The following is a 17,564-nucleotide window of genomic DNA, read 5'->3' on the forward strand; positions in this document are numbered from 1 at the left end:
CGTCGAGGAGTCCCACAGTGACTGGAGCAGCCCGGTGGTCTTGGTTCCCAAGGCCAACGGGTCGGTCCAGTTCTGTGTGGACTATAGAAAAGTCAACGTGGTGTCTAAATTTGATGCGTACCCAATCCCTCGTATTGATGAGTTGCTCGATTGACTAGGCACGGCTCGTTTTTATTCGACACTGGATTTCACAAAGGGATATTGGCAGATCCCCTTGACTCCGCTATCCCGAGAGAAAACGACCTTTTCCACACCGTTTGGCTTACACCAGTTCGTCACACTTCCTTTTGGGCTGTTTGGGGCGCCTGCTACGTTCCAGCGGCTTATGGATAGGGTCCTCCACCCCCACACCACCTATGCGGCTGCATACCTGGACGACATTATTATTTATAGTAATGACTGGCCGCGGCACCTAGAACACCTAAGGGCCGTCCTTAGGTTGCTGAGGTGAGCGGGTCTCGCAGCCAACCCGAAGAAGTGCGCGATTGGGTGGGTGGAAGTACGGTATCTGGGCTTCCACTTGGGCAATGGGCAGGTGCGTCCCCAAATCAATAAGACAGCAGCGATTGCGGCCTACCCAAGGCCCAATACCAAAAAAGGGGGTGAGACAGTTACTGGGACTGGCTGGCTACTATCGTAGATTTATACCTAATTATTCGGACATCACCAGCCCGCTGACTGATCTCACTAAAAAGGGGGCACCAGATCCGGTCCAGTGGACGGAGCAATGCCAGTGGGCTTTCTCTAATGTAAAGGCTGCACTGTGTGGGGGCCACTGTTACACTCCCCTGACTTTTCTCTCCCTTTTGTTTTGCAGACGGACGCATCGGACAGAGGGCTGGGGGCTGTTCTGTCCCAGGAGGTGGAGGACCGTCCAGTGCTGTACATCAGCCGCAAGCTGTCAGTGCGCGAGGGCAGGTACAGCACCATAGAGAAGGAATGCCTTGCCATCAAGTGGGCGGTCCTCACCCTCCGCTACTACCTGCTGGGGTGCCCTTTCACCCTCTGGTCGGACCATGCACCCCTGCAGTGGCTCCACCGCATGAAGGATGCCAATGCACGGATCACCTGTTGGTATCTGGCACTCCAGCCGTTTAAGTTCAGGTGGTCCACAAGTCGGGGGTGCAGATGGTCGCGGCGGATTTCCTCTCCCGTCGGGGGGGGGGGGGGGGGGGGAGTTCGCTGCAGGCCGGACAGCTCCCTGGCCTTAGTCGGGCGGTGGGGGTATGTGGCAGTGGGGGCGTGGTCAAGCGTCGGTCTGTGAATGGAGGGCGGAGTCAGGGAAGATAAGTGGCAGAATCACTGCACCTGACGGGAATTAACCTGTGTTTGTGTGTCTTCCCCAGTGACCATGCCCTATAAGAGGAGAGGGAGAGCAGAGGAAGGGGGCTCTCCCCGAACGAGAACACTTGTGTGTGTGTGTGTGTGAGAATAATTAAAAGCTGAAAAGCTAAAATAAAAAGGGTTTTTGCAAACTCAGTTCTGGCCTGCTGTGCTTCTGTGCTCCACCTATTTCTACAGTGGTAAACACAAAATCGCCATTGTGTCATTCAAACCTTGTCATATGGTGGAAAATATGAGCAGGTCTGTTTTATTTTAAAGACAGTGGAAGATATGCTTTAGCCAATGAGAAGCTTGCATTGGGAAGCCAATGAGAAGTCTGTGTTCAAACAAAGAAAGTCATTGTACAATGATTTTTAAGAAGAGCCGCCATTTTGTTTTGGGGTGGTTCTAGGGTTGGTCCCTTGTAATGGGACAGAGTATAACAATTAATGGTGGAAGTTTAAGAATTCAGTGCAGTCCAAACACAGTGTTGAAATTGATTTTATGTAAGAAAGGGACTTCATCTCATCTCATTATCTCTAGCCGCTTTATCCTTCTACAGGGTCGCAGGCAAGCTGGAGCCCATCCCAGCTGACTACGGGCGAAAGGCGGGGCACACCCTGGACAAGTCGCCAGGTCATCACAGGGCTGACACATAGACACAGACAACCATTCACACTCACATTCACACCTACGGTCAATTTAGAGTCACCAGTTAACCTAACCTGCATGTCTTTGGACTGTGGGGGAAACCGGAGCACCCGGAGGAAACCCACGCGGACACGGGGAGAACATGCAAACTCCGCACAGAAAGGCCCTCGCCGGCCCCGGGGCTCGAACCCAGGACCTTCTTGCTGTGAGGCGACAGCGCTAACCACTACACCACCGTGCCGCCCAGAAAGGGACTTTTACAGGTAAATTAATTTGTATAAATATGTCTGGCTACTTTTGAGGTAGCCTCTGCAATACTGCATGCAGAAACGTTATGCCACAGCACTGCTTCAGGGTACTGAATTGCATAGTCCACAAGGACTAAAATAAAGTGATGCCCTTGTGCAATCTGAACTAGTGGCCCAACAAGACCCATCCCAATTCTTTCAAAGGGGGTCTCAATTAGGGGAAGCAGGCACAATAGTGCTTTAGGAGAAGCCATTGGATTTACAAGTTGGCACTCGTGACATGCTGCACACCACCTGCAGACATCCCCCATGAATCCTCGGCCAGTAAAAAAATTAGGTTAGTGTTTTGTCTTTCCCTAAATGTCCAGCCATTGGATTATAATGAGCCATGTGGACTACAGGTTCCCTGCAGCTTTTTTGTATTCACAAGTGCATTATCTGCTCTCCAGTCTGAGTGTCCTAAGTCACTTGATACAGCCTGTCCCTAATAAGGGAAAAGTACAGGTGGGAGAGTGCAATGTTTGGAAGATTCTGACCACTGGCAACTTTCACTTGGTCAAATGCATGCCACAGAGTCACATCTTGCGCCTGCTCCAGAGGAAAATCTGCTTGGGAATCCCAGAGAGAAAGAGAAGTGGCGGTGAGCTCCCTCTTCTCCATGTTGCTATGATGCATGGCTGACATAGACGGCTCTGGGACGGCTTCGCCACGCAGTCACATTGCAATCCCCTCAGAACGTGCTACTGCAGGACCTACCCCCCACCACTCCTTCTTTTAAGCTCCTAAACCCTGGCAAATCTGTCCCCAGAATTCATGGGTGGGTGAGGCGTGGGCTAACTGCCACCTCAACACTAATTTATTCCCTAAATTTGGATTTTTTACCAGTATCTGCGGGCACTTGTGAATATCCCCATGCACACACCGAACCTTCACAAAACGTGCTGTATCCAATGCCTCATATTTAGCCAACCTTTGGTGGATTGATGTATTATTACAGTCTGAATCCACCAAAACATGATATGTACCCCCTTGGATACTCATGGGTATGTGGTATGTTCCAGCTTGTTTGGGGGCGGTCTCTGGTGTGTCAAGGATCTGGACCACTGCCCCCACCTCCACTGCAAGGCACTGGTCAATGCCAGCACACCAGCCCAGGCCTCACCTCTGCACTGGTGCCATGAGGATCATTCACCTGGGGGGAAGAAACAGAAACATAAGTGGAGGAGGGTGGAGAGAAACCATGGGCTTGGGGAGCTGGCTATAGGAGAGTCAGCCCCCACTTCTGTGGTATATGGAGGGGAAGGGAGGAAAGGGCAAAACAGGAGGAGGGGCAGGACGAGAGAGAGAAGAGGCAGGATGTCTACCTGCCACTGGAACCACTGCCATATGATCCTCAGCCAGCTCAATTGTGTGATCCGGTGACACTTTGCAGTGGCACTGGACATGGTGGCACTCTTGGTAGCAGAGCTATGAAGTGCTCCAGTGCGACTGCGATGATGACCCCCTCGACAGTGTGATCATCTGCCCCAAACCACCACCAGCATCATCGGGCAGCCCCGTTTTTATCAGGGTGACATGGGGGAAGCCCGCTGACTCTGTGGCTGGGTCCCCTGCGGGTACAATGAGATGCAGGAGGGCCTGGCGGTCCTCCTGTTTGGCCTGCAGCAGGGCCTCAAAGCACCGCTCCTGCTCGCGGGTCACATAGTGACCCGTGCCTGGTGCTGGTTCTGTTGGGTGGCAGCAAGGGCATGGACGAGTTCTTTAAATGGTGAGGACTCCATGGTGGCAGTTTACTTCAGCATCCCAGGTTTCAGCACCAGTGTAATAAAAATGCTGAAACACAAGGGCAGGTGGGTTTGTGGATTAGTCTCTTTTATTGCGTCAAGAAAAATCACTTTTCAGCATTTGACAAAACAATTTTCACTAGTCTGCGCGTACACACACACACACACACAGCCAACACTCTGGTTGGAGATTCCCTCTTTTCTCCTCTTCACCCTTTTATCAGCTCACCATCACTGGGAACACACACACGCACAGCACATTAATTAACCAAAGGTGTGATCATTTTGCCACTCACCTTCCCTGGCTTCACTCTCCATTCACAAACCAGTGCTTGACCATGCCTTCGCTGTTACAGTGATCACACTGAATCTGATATTTTGGCTTCTGTTCTAGTCGAGTTGAGGGAGGAGGAGGAGGTGCGTTTCTGTGATACATCACCCTATATTCAAAATATACAGAACAGTAATGCTGTTAATTTAGAATATGTTTGGGTGAAGCTGAAGTTGATGCAATTTCACACTATAAACAGGACAAAATCCACCTCTTTAAATACTGATGACCATGTGAGATACTTGCACTATTATCATCACACTGTATGTGTCAAAACTGAGCCCAACTCTTCAACAAAAACTCAGACACAGAGTTGCAGTTTCAGGCTTTTTATTATGTGATGATAAACAGCCATGTTTGTCTGCAGAGAAGCCAATTTTTTTCACTTTTACATAGACATGATGTACTTTTCCACTCTGTCACAGCACCACCCTATATGTAAATAGCCAATGCCTTCTGGAAGTGTGCCACTTTTATGCATGCCCCTTAGATACAGCCCAAAAGCATAATTCTACATCCTTTTCAGCATGCCATTCTTTAAACTCAGCCCAAAGGTGTGTGTTAACTTTGTTGGCTGTCTGCCAGTATTGTGCATGTTTCATAAACTCAGCCCAAAAGTGTGGTATATATATTTGCATGCATTCGCATACATTCATCACCCATTTCCAGACCTTCAGTGTGTATGAAAATTTCCTACCATTCATTGCAAGGTCTTTAAAAAATAATTCATAATTCCTCACATGACAGTGATCATACAGTTTATACAACATATGCCATTGTCACCAAGAGAGCAGTGCAAAAGTCCCTTTTTGACCTTCCTCATTTGTGGTTTTACTAAGAATCAGCTTGAGTGATGCCAGTTTCAGTTTGAACTTTTTTCAACAACTTTTTTTAGCTACAGGATGTAGCTCAGTGCACCCACTCTGTTTTAATGCACTGCTAATACTGTTAACAGTGAAGGTTTACTACCTTAAACAGGACTCTGAACATTGACTCGTACAAGAAAATCAGGGGTTTTATGCAATATACTGTCAAAGGATACTTTTAAGAAGTCATTGCTAGAGACAAATGCTTCTATTTTAGAAATCAAAGTCACCTTCTTTTTAGAGTGCACTGCGTTTTGGTGGCCCAGGACATTTTAATTTGTTTAACAGTGCTCTGAGTAGTGGTTCAGGAAAAGTGGGTCCTTTATACAAGATTATATGATCTATTTAAGAGTGACAAAGGGTTTAAAAACAATTCTTACCAACAACCCAGTGAAAGCATGTAAAAACACATACTGTATTTGCAAGCAGTTGTACATTTCAATGCTTTTACCCACAACATAGTTTTAAAGCACTGAGTGCCCTCTAAAGGCGAAATGTCATATCTGCAGCCATTGAAGATCTAATTTCAGGACTGTAAAATCAGAGGAGAGGAAAAAGGAAGGAGTAGAACTCAGTTTATTATTTACCTGTTGTGGAAATACTATTAGATGTGCAGAAATGCTCACTATAAAATATTAAATTATCTAAAATGATAAAAAGTATGTTGTACATCTGAAAACAATTTAATTACAACATATGCTAATAAAATTATATTACACAAAATACCTTTGTAAATGAAAATACAATGTTAATTAAACAAACATTAATGAATCTCTCTTGGGTCTCTCTTTTAAGTTAAGTGCATGATGACTGTTTTAGCTTCACGAACATATAGGTGTGTACCAGGGCTTTACATTAGCACCCGCCCACCCGCCAAATGCGGGTAAAATTCGACTTTGGCGGGTAATGACTTTAGTCCCACTAGCCACTTTGGCGGGTGGTTTATTCTGTGGTACGACAACATTTTAATTGTAGTTTTCTCTGAAGGCATCTGATATCATAAACGCATTGCAATGTAAAATATTACGTGCCTACAACTCCCATGAGCACTTGCATAAACATTCTGACAACATATTAGAATTGTTTAGAACGGCTCAGATAAAATCAAATGATCAGACCCTCCAGGATTTCGTAATGTTGCAACGTCAACGCAAATTCAACCAATCCCCGCGAATTCAGGGCGGTGTTGCAGTTATATCCAATCACCGCAACTTTCCCGCAAATCTGACCAATCGTTGGCGTCATCTTGAGGTGACGTCGACAAACTACCTTCCGCCTTACTTCCGTGCATACGCTCAAGAGAAGCAGCATGCGCGAGTCAGTGTTTATATAGGCTTAAATTCTGTTACTGAAAGTGCGTTATGTTTACAGTGAAGGACTGTGTGCACTTTACATTTTTTTTTTTACTTAATGGGCAATTCCATGTAAATGTCAACCTCACCATGCAAAAATAAAGCAACATGTAATACATCAAAACCACTCCCAGAGATATCACCTCGGCCTGTATTTTACAGATGTGAATAAGTTGAACCAATTTGTAACCAACCTAATATGTCACTGTCAGTCTTTCTTTCTTATAATGTAAAACCCAAGCTAAAATCAACTTTGATCATGTACAATTCTATATTATATTATTGCCACAAGCCACAGAAATGTATGCTAAAATCCACAAAACAGCAAAACAATAGCCATCCTAAATATTATTTAAGAACTTTGATAGTTTTAGCTGATATTTAGAGAGTTTTTCAAAAGGTTATGGTGGTTAAATTGCTGATTTTCTAAACATATGCCATGTCTATTTCAGACGCGTCACATCCATAACGGAATTTCGTCACATCCATAACGCTGACTTTTCTTTCCGAAACTCTGCATGAAATACAAAATATTTTAAACAAAGATTTTTTAATATTCACCTTGGACCCCTCTATCAAATGGATATCTCCATTTCGACATTAGGTTTACGATTTCACAGAGTTTGATAAAAATGTACAGTCACCCAAGAAAAGTGATACTTTTTCTGTCACATCCATAACGCATCTTTTATTGGCGTTTTCTGGCATGCCCTAGATGTACTATGGGAATTGTTCTTGTTCTATCACTTCTCCAGTATGGTACAGCCTTAAAATATGCAACACCTGTTTAAATACTGGGAGACAATAAAACATGCACTGGGTCATTTGTTGCCATTTTGAGTTCAAGTGTCACGTCCATAACGCTGGAATTGCTCTTATACAAGAAATTAATGGATGCCAACATTTTTGGCAAAATGGTATTTTATTTTCCATTGTTTAGGCAGCTTCAGCATCATACTGTGAGATTCTGTTCAAATTGTTTTTCTTCTTCTATGAAGCCTGAGCCATTTATTTTATTAGTTTATAATTATTGTTTAATTTAGTCTTCAGGAGAGACTGCCTGCACACAGTACTAGTATTAATAGGGTTTTTTTTTCTTACATGAGAGCTGAGGCATTTATATTATATTTTAAGGTAACTTCATGTTGTGCTGTGAGGTTCTATGCACTTTAACTTTTGAACCAACAGGTGCATTTGGATAAGTAAAGCCTATTTTTCTGCATTTTTGTAGTCCTGGTAATCTTTTATATTCGTAAAGTTGTTGATAGGACCATTTGTTTTTTTAATCAATAGTTTTTCAGTAATAACTTAATATTTAACACGTCACTCAATTTTAATCACAAAAAGAGAAAATCACAACAATTTCTCGCAACTTTCACTTCCTCCCGCAATGTAATCGCAACAAAAACCTAAAAAACACCGCAACTTTCATCGCAATTTTTTGGAAACCCCCCCGCAACAGACATTTTAGCCCGCAACAATCACAAAAAAGGCCCGCGAAATCCTGGGGGGACTGAATGATACGGTAACCTACGGTTAATCAGGGCTTTCCACTAAGGCTCATACTAGCCAGCCATGACAAATAAGTAGCCAGCCGGGGGGGGGGAGCAGCCCCTCCCCTCTCTGCTCCCTGAGTTAACGTGCAAGGAAGAGACACAATGACAAGCAAAGAGCGCTTTTTCTCTCTCAGAGTTTCCGCTCCTCGAACAACGCTGATTTACACGGAAACGAAAGGAGCTATTCACAAAATTCTTTCACATTGAGTGCTACAAGGCTCCCATGAACACATTGATGTAATGTTTTTGTCCCTAGTGTAAAAAATGTGGCCACTAGAGCGAGTTAAAAACAAGTGACTTTTCTGATTTTGCAGTCAAAGCGCTCCCACGTTTATAATGGGAGTCTATGAGGCAGCTCGCCTGTCCTCTCCTTACTTTCAGGCTTCTCATTCAAAAACTGTAAATCCTATCGCTCAGGTAGACACATTGTGTGAATCAAGACAAGTGTGACTACAACTTTTGAGAAAATTGTGTGTGTAGAGTGAAAATTGTGGCTGAAAACACAGTTTAAATGAGAAAGTTAGAGCTTTTTTTTTTTTCAAGCTGCCTACACTCTAAACTCCTGAGCTCCACTGGTGTGTAACGCAATAGACACCCATTATAAAGTCTGAATTTCTCCAGATTTGCTCATGGTGTTTGATCTGCGACTGATCAAAGAGTATAGAACCTAGCAAAAAAGTTGAATGCCAGATCCACATAGGAGAATTTTGTCTCCGTTTTAAAGTTTGAATCATGTCTCTAGGTAAAAGACAAAATAAGCGTTACCTCTGCTTTTGTTCCCTCTGATGTCGCCTCTGTCGGCCCCGACACACTACTGCCTCCGCCGAGTGCGCGCGCGCGCACACCGCATGTCGGGGCCGTGGATGAGTTACTCTCCCTTGATCAACGAAGTCTGCGGGGAATTTGTGGTTATTATCGGCACTTAGCGCGAATCACAACTTAAATGAGTGCGGTTCAGTTTGACGTTATTGTCAGTCCGTTAGATAAACATTTAATTTTATTAAAATCGAAAATTAATATTTAGAGCCTGTAGGCTACAAAAATAATAGTCATTAAAGTAGCCGGCTGGACTTAATTGTGTAGTCGGCTGTATGGCCAGCAGCTGGCGCTTGTGGAAAGCCCTGTTAATGAACGAAGCAACAAAGTTGCTGACGCCTGACAAGCGCACTATGTGGCGGCATATAGCTGGAGTTTCAAGCTCTGCTGCTCAGGGAAAAAGGGGCAGAGATGAGCAGGGCTGGAGCAGCATTTTAAAATCACCGAGGTCCGTGATGCACAAAGCACGCACCGAAAAATTTGACATTTTTCGATTACGTTCATTATGTCTTATATTGAATATTGTTAGTTTTTTCCTTTTTTATCAGACATCTAATTTTTTAGGTTTGTTTACCTGACATGTTTCGACGTACGACTGTCATCTTCCTCAGATTGTCACCGGATGTTATTGGTGACGCATCTTTTTGCTGATAAAAGATGCGTCACCAATAACATCCGGTGACACTCTGAGGAAGACGACAGTCGTACGTCGAAACATGTCAGGTAAACAAACCTAAAAAAATTACATGTCTGATAAAAAAGAAAAAACTAACAAGAAAAATTTGACATATTTAAATGAGAGGGGTGAATTACACGCCACACAAGAGATCTATTCCTGAAATTACTTTTAAAGGTGTTTGAACTGAATATCATCAGTTTTGAAAAAAAAAAAAAATCATGTATGTGGCAATACTAAGAATAGTTTAAGCTTGTTTAACGGTTTGATCTGGCCCAAGCAATGAGGACAAAAGATACCCTAACCATGTAGCCTATGTAACTAAGATACATTAACAATCTGGCATCCGCTACACCTACACAAAAAAAAAATTCTGGGAAAAATAAAAAAATCAGGATACACTGTTTTAGGCAAAGTTATCCAAGGCAAACATAAGTTGAAACTTTCCACTCTATTGCTTTGGCTTATCAAATGATTTATTTTTAAAATCACAAACAAGGCAGTCTACAACTGCACTGCTTCGAAAATGTCAATTTAACAACTTGATGAAAGCGCGCTGATGGTGACCATGAAAAACCCGTGTCTCCTGCACTGCGGCCCTCCCCCGAGTCGCGCACTCATTCGCTTTTGTGTTCTTGGTCTCAGAGCCGCACGAAACAGACACAGAATCAACGTTTAACATAATTAACAATGCACTTTTTATGGAGACGTTTTAATGTTATTCTTTATTTTTTTATCCAGTTAAATATTTAGCCTACAAATGTATTTTCAGCTCTTAAAAATGACTGAGGTCCGGACCGCAGGGGCCTCATAGCTGGCTACGGCCATGGAGTTGAACAAGATGCTAATAGGAAGATAAGACAGTTCAATGGCAAATGGAAGTTCGGGCGAGATTGGCTAGTTCATAGCAAAACCAAAAATACCATGAACTGTAGAAAGTCTGGCAAAGACAGGCACCAGCAATTTTAAACTCGAAACTATAAAAGGACCACAAAAAGTCAAATGCACACATCGGTACTACAGGACAGCATTGCTTTCAAGTCCCTGGCTGTCATGAAGTCGGCTGAGCTGGAGAGGATGCAGCTGCTGTTTAGAAACGTTCACGCGATTGGAAAGAAGTTGATCTCGCCCCAGCTATCAACTTATGGCCTGCTGGAAGCCTCAGGTCACGAAGACCATTTTTCATGGACCATTCAGACTCATCTGATGATGAATGTAATGAGGACATTTAATGTCTCTCTCTACATGTTCACACACACACTTAATAGATAATACATAATACACAATACTTGCATATCAAAACATCAAATGTTTTTCAATGATAAATGCTTTGAATTGGACTTTTAATATTAGAATCAGTTCAGTTGTACTGAATGTTATTTTTCATATTATACGATATTTCATATTGTAAGGGGCTTGAATTTGAGTTCAATAAATAGAATACTCTGTTTATATTTTTGTCTGAATTGGTTGCATGTTTTCATATAGAGATCTTGCAGTCACGTGACCGGAAAGTACACAACCGCCATCTTGTCGGTCAAAAACACCGCTGAATACTGCTGCACTCGTGTACAGAATGGATCAATTTCAACCGACGGACTACACGGCTCATTTTTCTAATGAACAGATAACTAGATACATGTCTAAAATAAACGATCTACAGATTAGTGACCCTTATGGCTTACCGGATGGAGTTTTCACGACCGGATTTTGAACTGCCAGCGGAATACCCGGACGTGTATAATTACCTCATTAACTTCCCCTCGCTGTTCAGTGGTGAAGCACTGCGTGCCTATAAATCTCTGGACAGTTATCTTTACAGAAATTCAGGATGTCAGCGACTCAGATGTGGCATCTTGTAAACAAGAATCGTCATTGGATGGGTAAGTCACTTAAGTATTGAGTATAGCACTGACCAGCCGATTATAGAATAGAATAAGGTAATTCCAGCTGTAATTCCAAATCGACCGTCTTGTTTACATGGATCTGGCGTTGGAGAGATAGAGGCTTGGCAGTGGAGGTTTGAGTGGCTGTTTTCTGAGCTTAGTCAACAGGCCGGCTCTGCAGCCTCGCTTCCGCTCCCGGCGCCACCGCCTCCTTCGCTTTGCTTCCGATAACAATCCACGGAGACCCCGCTGGTCTCGCTATCTCGTCCAGAATGTTGTGCATGCGATGGAAATCGCTACAAACCGTCATTTTCTGCTGGAAACCCATGTCCAGTAAGTCCATACGGTTGTAGTGGATATTGAAGTCCGGTACAGACGAACAACACGCAAAAATACACACAAAAAACATAAAAAACGTGCACAGGTAGGGAGAGCTTGTAGCCGCAGCCGTTGTAGTAGAATTGTATATAGTAGGGTTTTCCAGAAGAAAAGGTAGAAGTAGAACCAGAAGTAGAAGGCGGAATATGGCGTTTGACCTACAAGATGGCGTCTGTCACAATCTGGATCGGCTGTGACGTCACATGCAAGTGCTCCATAGGGAGCTACCTTAACAGCACTGAATACTTGAGTGCTACTGTAGAGATACATTATACGCTGCCATTCATAATTAAATCTAGATCTTCCGAATAGGGATGTCCCGATCCGATCACGTGATCGGAAATCGGGCCCGATCACATGGTTTCAGACTCGATCGGAATCGGGCATTGCCTCCCGATCAGGGATCGGATATATATCTATATAATATATTCTCATTTTTAACACATCAATAGCTATGCGTTGGCACAGAGTGAGACCAGACCTCTTGTCTCAACACAGCAACATCAACGCGTGCGGCATGACATCACTTTGTAGCGGAGACGCTATTGGTTATTGGCTGCCTGTTGCCGGCAAAGTTTAACACGGAAGCAGTTCGAAGCGGAAAGCAAAGCATGAGATCTTTTTTTTTTTTCGTTGGATGACAAAAGAAACGGGCTCAAACCCGAAAGGGTAGAAATGCTTGTTTTCATCAAGAAAAACGTTCATTTCCTTAATTGAAATTACTGTACACCACTGTGAGATGCGTTCTTAAAAGCAAATTACCGGCACTGTGGCACTTTTTTTTTTTTATTTGTTTACATTCCTGCCAGGTATTTTAAGGTTATTTTTTTTAATTTGTTATTTATTGTTCAAACTGCCTCACGTAAGTGCTCTGTTTGCTAACGGAGTTGTTGGATGTTAAAATAAGGTCTCATCTCATCTCATTATCTCTAGCCGCTTTATCCTTCTACAGGGTCGCAGGCAAGCTGGAGCCTATCCCAGCTGACTACGGGCGAAAGGTGGGGTACACCCTGGACAAGTCGCCAGGTCATCACAGGGCTGACACCATTCACACTCACATTCACACCTACGGTCAATTTAGAGTCACCAGTTAATCTAACCTGCATGTCTTTGGACTGTGGGGGAAACCGGAACACCCGGAGGAAACCCACGCAGACACGGGAAGAACATGCAAACTCCGCACAGAAGGGCCCTTGCCGGCCCCGGGGCTCGAACCCAGGACCTTCTTGCTGTGAGGCGACAGCGCTAACCACTACACCACCGTGCCGCCCGTTAAAATAAGGTGTCAAATAAAAAATGAGGAACATCCTGGATCCGTTTCTTTCCTCGTCTTTATTTTTTTATGGATTATAAGAAGTATCGGATCGGGACTCGGTATCGGCAGATACTCAAAATCAAATGATCGGTATCGGATCGGAGGGCAAATCGGGACATCCCTACTTCCGAACTTTAACGTATCATTGTGAAGAAAAAACTGCGATTTCCTGGCAACAAAATTGTGGCTAGTGAAAAGGCTGAATGGCTAGGGACTCGGGAAAACCACTAGCCACAGTGGCCGGTGAGCAAAAAACTTCATGTAAAGCCCTGGTACAGGAGCTCTAATGTCACTTATTCCCACTTTAACTAGTGCAACTGCAGTCGCGCTCGGCACAAAATGGCGTCCGCGCGGGCAAACTTTCCCACTTATTAATGTCGTTTAAACAGAAATAACTCATTAAAGCATGTCACAGACTCTACATGCACACTCACGCTAATATGGTCTGTTAGAATAACATAACATTTCATGGTGCATTAACCGTTTACTGACCTGTATAAAGCAGAGGAATGAGGACACAGTGCGCCTTGTTTCCTTCCCAGATTGCTTCTGAGGAAACAGCGTCAGTTCCGCTCCCTTACTGTTCCCCGGAGCAACTAGTGACAACACAAGCGTTCCGCCCCTCCCATTTCCAACATAAGCGAAGCGCCTCAAGGCAATATACGACTTCTAATTCAAAACATAAATGTATACATGAACAAAAATAATTATAATACTAGTTAAAGAGTCTTACCACCTAAATGTGGTCACCCTATTTTAGGTGTGCCACACACTCATCCTAATATGGTACTGTTTCTATAGTAACAGCTCATTCAGAGGGACTTGTATGGTGGATGCTCCACATAATCTAAGCCCAAAGATAAAGAGATTAAAAACATGTAATTTATCAAAACTACAAAAAATGTGTATGATTGTTGATATGGTGATGTTTTCTGTAAGAAGATGTTTATTTCACTTTAATTTATGGAAGGAGTCTCCAGTGTCAGCACTTTGTTACAGTCAGAGCTAAAGCTGTAGCTTTAAGTTTTCTGAAAAGGACAGAGGAGTTCATGCTTTGCAGTTTATCTGTAATAGGACAAGCTGCTTTTTTTTTTTTTTGCCTTATTTAGGGTTGCCACCCTAAATTCCGTAAAATACGGAATCGTCCTTTATTTCACAGCACAACATGAAGTTACCTTAAAATATAATATAAATGCCTCAGCTCTCATGTAAGAAAAAAAAACTATTAATACTAGTACTGTGTGCAGGCAGTCTCTCCTGAAGACTAAATGAAACATTATAAACTAATAAAATAATTGGCTCAGGCTTCATAGAAGAAGAAAAACAATTTGAACAGAATCTCACAGTATGATGCTGAAGCTGCCTAAACAATGGAAAATAAAATACCATTTTGGCAAAAATGTTGGCATCCATTAATTTCTTGTATTAAGTAAAAAAAAAATAATGTAAAGTGCACACAGTCCTTCACTGTAAACATAACGCACTTTCAGTAACAGAATTTAAGCCTATATAAACACCAGACATGTGGACTCAAGTCATGTGACTTGGACTCGAGTCAGACTCGAGTCACCATTTTGATGACTTGAGACTTGAAATCCCTAGATGAGGAATGACTTGCAACTCGACTCGGACTTGCACGCTGTTGACTCGAGACTTGACTTGGACTATACAGTTTTAGCTTGCAATGACTTGGCGTATCAGGTATAAATATTCTTTTTTTACCCCCCCTCAATTTTGAATCCAAGTACACTCATTATTTGAATGCGGTGTAGCTCCTTGTCCTAGGCTACGGCAGCTCAATCCACTAGCACTAGGTGTCACTCAAGCACTTCAACTGGCTCAAATGAAAAACCAAACGGTGATGGGCAATGAGGACGCTGAACATTGATGACGCTGAATGATGAACGGATGGATAAAAACATGATTCCCCGCGTAATTTCCTTTGGATTTAAAGAATACTCCAATACAGATGGCAAACGCATTGCAACGTGCAGAACATGTGGAGCCACAATTTCGGACAGCCAGTCAACCACATCAAACTTCATTCGTCACCTGAGGCTGCATAAGGACAAGTAAGTAACAAAGCTAGGCTACAGCTAGCAAGAATCTGTACAGGCTAGTTGGTGGCTAGAAGTGGAATGTGTTAATATATTAACGCTGTCAAGGATTTGTTTTGCTTTGCTGAATATAAAATAGTGAAGTAGATTTTTTATTGGATTGCTTTTGTGTTCAGTCTAGTGTTAGATTATGTGGGCTAGGCTACCAGTTAACACACATTGGGAAGGCATAGCCAGAAGGTGGTGATTTGGTCAGAGCAGAGAACGTTTACAAGATTGTTATAAAGGCTCTGGTCAGAACGACACAGACTTATGATAAGAACCGGACAGCAAAGGATAAAACGTGAATCAAATAAACAGTTACCCAGGCTGCAAACTAAGTATGTAAAACAGAAGTTCGCTCTTTGCAATGGGAAAGTCAGTGCTTGTCATGAAAGGCATTTAAACCACTGAGACGAGATGACTAGTAATGCAAGTTAAACCAGGCGTTTAACTGTTTGCTATGTACTGCACCAAGTCGTGGACGCTGTGCGATGTGTGTTATTAGTGCTGGGATTACGTGTCATCAGAGACATTCAATTCTATTCTCTTCCTCTCTCTGGTGTCATGTAGGCAATGTGAATAATGGGCCATTTGGGCTATGTAAAATGTAAGCTCAGCTGACGTTTTATAGCGCAGTACATCCCGACAGATTGGAGTGTAGCCTACTCCGACGCGAAGCATTATCCCACAGTCTTACCCAAACGACAGGGCACACAATGCCTCTACATAGCGTGGCTTTACCAGTGCATTTATTAGTCTCTGGCGAGAAACCAAATTCGCCAAAAGCACGCAACTTGGATCTGGAGGATTCCGCTGAACATTCTGAAATTCACAACAATTGTTTATTCTACTTTATTATATGGCTCTCTAGAATGTTGCCAGGGCTTCATTCTCACATTCTGGCCAGAGCCCTAGAGGACTCTGATTCTGGCTACATCGTCACAACGTTCTGTGTTTACTGAGGCTACCGGTATTTTAGCGAGTGTTTAGTGAATGCATTGTGGTCTAGCTAAACTGCTTAAGGGAACATCCTGGCTGGCTTGTATTAAACATTATACTGTATATAAACAAATATGTTCAGATTAAATTAACTCAGACTTTGATATTGAAAATGATAAAAACATGTTAATGTCTACATGATTAAAAACAGAAAACAAGTAGGCCTACTAATTTTACTTTTTTTTTCTTGTTTAGATTTGCAGAATATCTGAAGAACAAGATCATCCCAAGTGAGACAGAGCAGCCGTCCATTTCTGGATTCCTTACTGCAAAAGATACACAGTACAATGCTACCCACCCACAACAAAAAGCCATCACAAATTCAATACTAACAGATTTGGTCATTGGATGCAACATCCCTCTCTCAGTAGTGGAGAACAGATATTTCCGGAATTTTTTGTCAGTTAGTTGGTCTCTCTCACACACACAAACGTACTCAAGTCACGTTGTATTGTTTTAAAGGCATGTCATGTTGTATGTTGGGACAGTGCCTAACTTCAGAAGGAAAACCATTCTTTGATTCTAAAAGTACACAGATCATCTGTTAGCTTGGACTTTGAGTTTCATGTCTTAAAATGCACATGAAAAGCATTTTTATGTGAAAAATGACATGAATGAAATGAAAAGAAAATGATTTTTGTTACACTGTACCAGTACTAGTTTTGTTTAGAATTTTGTTTTAATTTCTCACTAATTTTCCAATAAAAAAATTTAAGGAAATGGTCATACTTTCACTCATTCTCACACCCTTAGCCTCAGATGTACACTGACTCACTCAAACTAAACTCACTGAAAATTTAGGATGCTTTACTAACGTTGACTAACTAATCATTGTCTCCTCTGAGATTCTTTGATTGTCTTGGGGCACAAGCTCTAAAACATTTTAAAATGGAAAAGAATGGATGTACTGTAGTTACTTGTGCTGACTCTATGAATCACTGACATTACATTACATTTAGCAGACATTTTTATCCAAGGTGACTGGCAAAGGAGGACATACACTGCAGTGTGGAGAGGTAATACATTTGTGATCAAAAATGTGTTGATTGCCTGTAGAATAAATGGTGACTTGTTAGGGACTTGGAAAAAAATGAGACTTGGACTTGGACTCGACTTGGCTTGGGTAGGTCTTGGACTTGACTTGGTCAAAAGTGCCTTGACTTGTGACTTGACTCGGACTTGAGTGGTAGGACTTGAGACTTACTTGTGACTTGCACATTAGTGACTTTGTCCCACCTCTGTCCAATACACATGTCTGTCTCACACATATCAACACTAAATCTA

General features: G+C 42.8%; 1 long non-coding RNA gene across 3 annotated transcripts; it reads right to left on the reverse strand.

Moving 5' to 3' along the window:
- Window positions 1–2,107: 2,107 nt before the first annotated feature.
- Window positions 2,108–13,742, reverse strand: LOC132882296 (uncharacterized). Of its 3 annotated transcripts, none has more exons than XR_009654181.1 (4): window positions 13,675–13,742; window positions 4,303–4,446; window positions 3,587–4,055; window positions 2,108–3,414 (listed from the first exon to the last, which is right to left on the reverse strand). It is a non-coding gene; the product is annotated as an uncharacterized LOC132882296 (long non-coding RNA). The 3 variants fall into 3 exon arrangements; XR_009654175.1 differs by adding an exon at window positions 8,877–9,003 and having other exon boundaries at window positions 2,108–4,055; XR_009654169.1 differs by having other exon boundaries at window positions 2,108–4,055.
- Between the last annotated feature and the right edge of the window lie 3,822 nt (window positions 13,743–17,564).

Source organism: Neoarius graeffei, chromosome 1 (assembly GCF_027579695.1).
Source record: "Neoarius graeffei isolate fNeoGra1 chromosome 1, fNeoGra1.pri, whole genome shotgun sequence".
Taxonomy (NCBI): Eukaryota; Metazoa; Chordata; class Actinopteri; order Siluriformes; family Ariidae; genus Neoarius; species Neoarius graeffei.